Consider the following 5,579-nt stretch of genomic DNA (forward strand, 5'->3'; position numbering starts at 1 on the left):
CACTTTAAGTCCACATGACAGCCGCGTTTCGGGGCGAGATCGGACAAATAAATAGGCTACACATTTCATTCACACTGACAAGCTAAACCAACATATGTTATTATTACCGGGTCAGATCTCATTTATAAATTATGTCTCTGGCCAAAGAACAGCGAGAAAGACGAGCCCTGCTAACACACGACGTAACAGTTACGTAACTGGTAATTTTTGGTAATTCCATGACTTACCAATTGACAACGTAACTGCGACGTCGCATTCCCGTAATTTTATTACCATCACATTACCAACTCACAACGTCGTCAGTACGTCCTTCCAACGTGACCAGATAACCAAGATAGGTCCTCTATTGGTAATATATTGGTAACTTCATGACTTACTGGCAACGTAACTACAACGTCGTATGCACGTAATATCATTACCATATTTTTTGTACGTTCTTTATATGCTCTCTGAGTATAGAGCTATTTAAAAAGTGTGATTAAACGTCAGACACAAGATTAAACGTTCCTTAAAGATAAAATATGTTTATTTTCAACAAGTCAGAATATGGACATGCTTTTAATATATAGTGACGTGACATACAGGCGCGCGCTTCCACAACTGACGCACCGCGCGCACAGTATTGACAAGAAAAGAGTTGTGAAACTTTCTATCTCGTATGGAGTTATAACGTGAAATAATGACACAGACTGGCTCATCATCTAGTCTGCAGCAGAGACTGTTGTATCAGAAGGACAGCGCGTTTGTTTGACGCACTTTTCACTTCAACTGTGTCTGACAGGAGAATTTAGCTTTCTGAGGTGAGTCTTACAATTTATAATAAATAAGTGGGTTGATAAAATGTATAAAACAAAGTAAAAACAAAAGTCTAACATCGCTAAAACCTTTTTTTATTATTTTATTGTTTTTATTAGCCTTCTAGCCGTTGAGTTACCATGGCAACCGCGTACACATCAGCTGCTGGAGAGGAGAGGACTCGTCTGACATTTTCTCTGTTTCTCGTCAGTTATACCAAAGAAAAGGCCAACAACTGCGACAGATTTGTTAAGTAACACGTTAATATTATCCACAGTCTACTTTAAGTACTTTTTATTAATATTTATACCTCTGTGATTATGGTATTTTTCTTGAAATGTCTGCTATCAAGTATTACGCTAGCATAGAAACATGATATAGCATATTAGATTTGAGCTCTTATTAATGAATGTTTGGGCTTTTAATTACATCTTATGCGTAAAGGATCGGTTTTGATTGCTTTGTAAATGTTTTTGATGGTAATTTGTCAATAGATAAATGAAGTAAAGTTAAGCTAATTAATTTAACCTTAAAGTCTGCACTGTAGAGTCTATCAGTGACGTCACTTACGGTCTAAAATGGGCTGAAACTATTTCAAACCACTGTTTCAAGCTTGTTCTGATTTATCATTGTAAACAAATATTGATAAAACATTTTTTACAGTGATTTCAGGAGTGTCTTAAAAACCCTCTAAAACAGAGGGGAAGTTCCAAGAAAGTGTCTAATGGGAGCTGCTGACAGAGATAGAAAACACAGGTGATGCTACAAAGCTTATTAAATAACTTCATATTTATTTTTTACAATATATCATCATGCATCTCTAAAATCTAAACATGTGAATTCCGGTATCTTAAGATATTTTTGTATGTTTTCCATATTACTGTTTTTCTTTTCTGCATTTCCCCTATTCTCTAGTTTGTTTATTTCTAATAAGGAGCTGGAGGCCGTGAAGAAACAGATCCATGATATCGTGGAGAAGCAGGCCCAGATGAGCAAGTGGAGAGCTATGCTGGAAATATTCAGGGGTTGATGCTCATAAGTCCAGGGTAAGTATACAGCTAACCCTCCTACCACCTCTACTCTGTGTGGTTCCCGGTGTATCCAGGATGAGATCTTCCCAGATGTCCTTCACCCTATTTCACAGTGTAAGACATGAACCAGGCCCTGGGCGACGACCTCTCTCCATCCGCCGCCTCCGGTCTTCAGGATCTCCACCAGAACCCGATTCGCTCCACTTCGTGAGACAGAACACAACGCTGTGATCATCGGAGACTCCATCGTCCGGCACGTTCGTGCTATGTTAGCTGAAGGTAAAGTCCACACTCACTGTTTCCCTGGTGCTCATGTTCTTGATATTTCTACCAAGATTTCCATGATCCTGAAGGGTGAGGGGAGCATCGGAGTGGACATGTTTCACGCCGGCGTTAACGACACAATGCTGCGGCAGACAGAGACGCTGAAGAGGGACTTCAGGAGCCTGATCGAGATGGTGCGCAGCACATCGCCTGCATGATGATCATCGTGTCAGGACCACTTCCCACGTATAGATGAGGACATGAAAGGTTCAGCAGACTTTTTGCTTTAAACGAATGGTTATTGTCATGGTGTAAAGAACAGAAACTGCTTTTTGTTAATAATTGGAATCTTTTCTGGGAGCGTCCTAGGCTTTTTAGATCTCCTGTTGGACAACATCTCCAGGACACTTCGCTCCATATGACTAGTAAGCCAATTCTCAAATAACTGTTATGATGACTTTTGTTCTACACGCTCAAATAGAAGTACTTGTGCTGTCCAATCAATAAAGATTGTGTTTGTTCCAGTGTTAATTTTAACTCATTAGAAATACTTCAGCTTAATGTTACACTGTCAGACATGCAAAAGAAATCTAATGTATCTCTTGCTCTGTCTACTAGGGTTGTGACGAGACACTTATCCCACAAGACGAGACGAGACACGAGACACGAGACTGGGTTCATGAGAGCGAGACAAGATTTTTTTTTTTTTTAAAGAAACCCTCAATGATAAAATAAATATTTCATTTTTCTCTACTCCTTTTTCATAGAACATGCATTTTCACATCAATTTATTAAAAGTAAAAAAAAAAACATGTTTAGGGCCCTATGAAATGTTTATTTTTTTCCCCAGCATATTATTTTTTTATTATTATTGTTAACAAATTCTGTATTTTAGCATGTCTAACTATTTGAATGCATAACACAACTTAATTTATTCATTTTATTTTTTCTTAAAGGTAGCCTTACTGATATAGATATCATAACTCAAAGTGTTGTTACTGACCACTTCCTTGTATCATGCATGATGCATATTACTGAGATTAACTATATTTCCAAAATGAGCATTATGAATTTAAGAGCCTTACATTACATTTATAACAATCATTGTTAATGTTTGAATTGTATTTCAGGGCAGTTTGTGAAAACAGATAATCAAGAGAAGTCAGTTCCAGATCCACCTTCCACACCAGACCTCTCTCTCACGAGGATTGCTGTCTACTAGCCTTGTGTTCTCTACAGACTTCGGGGGATGCAGATATTACTCAGGCACACGAACACAAGAATATTGCAAGAATAGAGAAAGTAAGATATATTATATATATATTTAGATATATTTTTGTGGCAGTGTGAACTGGCCATAATGCTGTATGATAGGTGTGAGATTCATTAAACTTGATTTGCTATAATACATCTGTTCATAAGCTATTGCATATTATTTTCAATGAATTATTTGTAGTGGTTTGGTTAAGGGTGTGATTAGCTGATGTATTATTGTGGGAGCTTGTGATTAGTTGATAAATGTGTTTATTGTTAATGATAATATTTAAATGCAATGTGCTGAGTGCTTACTAAGACTTGCATGTTTGTGCATAATGTTTTGACCCCGGATGCTTACAGAAGGGTATAGATATTTAAATATATGGAAATTTATTTATTATTAATATATCTCAATCTATGTGCTTCTGTTTGGGCTGAATGCTTTCATTCATATGTCGCTGTATATCCTGTTTTTATTAATAATCTGGGTGTATTACTGTTCATATTTGCTTGTTAATAAATTAACTGAATTCATTTTGAGTATTCATCATTCACAGCTACTGAAACAGCCTTTAAATTAGTTTGGGCATATGAGGACATAAATTAGGTTCAAGTGCTGCATGTCCGCCCATAGAATAATTATAAAAAAATGACCAACTGATTACCAGCACACGACCACCGATCCGCGACGTTGCCACGACGTCACAGTTACTTACTGGCAACGTCACAAAGTTACGTTGTGGCGACGTATACGCACCTTTCACTTTTCCGGTTGCCACGACGTAACTTTGGTCACCAGATTACGTCGCAGTTACGTAACAGTTACGTAATGTTGTTAGCAGGGAGAGAGAAATGAGCGCTTCATCCGCATTTTTAAGCGCTTCCAAAAATAATATCACAGCGAATTGCACTAATCCACCCATTAGAACACAACAAGAGCAGAATTCAGGTGTTTTTGAACTGTTTATGTGTGCAAAATGAAATATAATTTGACAGCGTGATACAGCTTATGAATACTTGATTTCTGGGCAGAGAGCAGTCAGACAAGAGAAGAATCACGGCTGCTCAGCTCAGGCTGTCTCCACGGAGCTCGAAACGAGCGAATTTATTCTTATTTAAGACCTTTTGTAATTAAATTATATCGGCGATTGCACGCAATCCACACGTTAGAACACACCAATAGCTGAATTCAGATGTTTCTGAACTGTTTAAAGTAATAACATGATATATTCGCGGCAGCCAAATGTCCGTGAGCTCGCGATGTATTTCTCTGAACAAGTCTAAATAGAGAATTCACAGCCTTTCACATTAAAACCCTGCAGCGAAACGGCACAAAACAATTAGAAGAATATATTATACACATGAAAATGAGTGTTTATATGTGCTTGTGAGATTTTATCTGTCAGGCTGAAGTTCTGAACGTCACATCAATTGCTATCCATCGTCACAACATGATAAAGTCATTTATATATATTTTTAAGAGCTTCTTAAAATATTAATGCACACAATCCACTCATTAGAACAAATCAAGAGCACAATCCAGGTGTTTGTTGAGCCGTGTAAAACGAAATATCATTTGACATCGAGGGGAAAAAAGTAACTGTAACTCCATGAATAGCTACTCAACGAAGAGACAGAGATATATCTATAGAAATCTTGACATGTCTACTTTTAAACCAAACAAGTGCTGCCAAACAAATTTTCTGTGATAAAGTAATCCATATCAAAACAACGCAATGTCCTTTTTTCACGTCTAATGTGTGGAAGGCCAAGAGGGTCAAATACACGTGAATTTTAACGTGTCTCTGTAAAGGGTCTACTTTTTTTTGGATACAAACATAATAACAACAAAACTTTGGGCACTTATAAAATAAAGATAACAAACAAGGTGTGCTGTCTGCAGCCTTGGTCTGCGCTGATCTTCATTTACAAACACTTCATTAAAATGAACTGTAACTCCATGAATACTCAACGAAGAGACATGAGAGATATATCTATAGAAAGCTTGACATGTCTACTTTTAAACTAAACAAGTGCTCCCGAACAAATATTCTGTGATAAAGTAATCCATATCAAAACAAAGCGATGTCCTTTTTTCACGTCTCCTTTCATTATATCTAATGTGTATGGAAGGCCAACAGGGTCAAATACACGTGAATTTTAACGCGTCAACAACACGTTGAATACGTGTATTTCATCCGTAGACAACACGTATTTAATATTATTTATTTA

General features: G+C 37.1%; 2 long non-coding RNA genes across 5 annotated transcripts; both read left to right on the forward strand.

Moving 5' to 3' along the window:
* The first annotated feature begins 556 nt into the window (after positions 1-556).
* Positions 557-2,079, forward strand: LOC113040308 (uncharacterized). 3 transcript variants are annotated; one of them, XR_003275182.1, is made up of 5 exons: positions 557-800; positions 915-1,043; positions 1,459-1,551; positions 1,711-1,841; positions 1,940-2,079. It is a non-coding gene; the product is annotated as an uncharacterized LOC113040308 (long non-coding RNA). The 3 variants fall into 3 exon arrangements; XR_003275184.1 differs by having other exon boundaries at positions 558-800; positions 1,730-1,841; XR_003275183.1 differs by having other exon boundaries at positions 558-800; positions 923-1,043.
* Positions 2,080-2,166: 87 nt separating this feature from the next.
* On the forward strand, positions 2,167-3,339 carry LOC113040309 (uncharacterized). 2 transcript variants are annotated; one of them, XR_003275186.1, is made up of 3 exons: positions 2,167-2,357; positions 2,460-2,515; positions 2,709-3,339. It is a non-coding gene; the product is annotated as an uncharacterized LOC113040309 (long non-coding RNA). The 2 variants fall into 2 exon arrangements; XR_003275185.1 differs by having other exon boundaries at positions 3,221-3,339.
* The last annotated feature ends 2,240 nt before the right edge of the window (positions 3,340-5,579 follow it).

This window comes from Carassius auratus, chromosome 22 (assembly GCF_003368295.1).
Source record: "Carassius auratus strain Wakin chromosome 22, ASM336829v1, whole genome shotgun sequence".
NCBI lineage: Eukaryota > Metazoa > Chordata > Actinopteri > Cypriniformes > Cyprinidae > Carassius > Carassius auratus.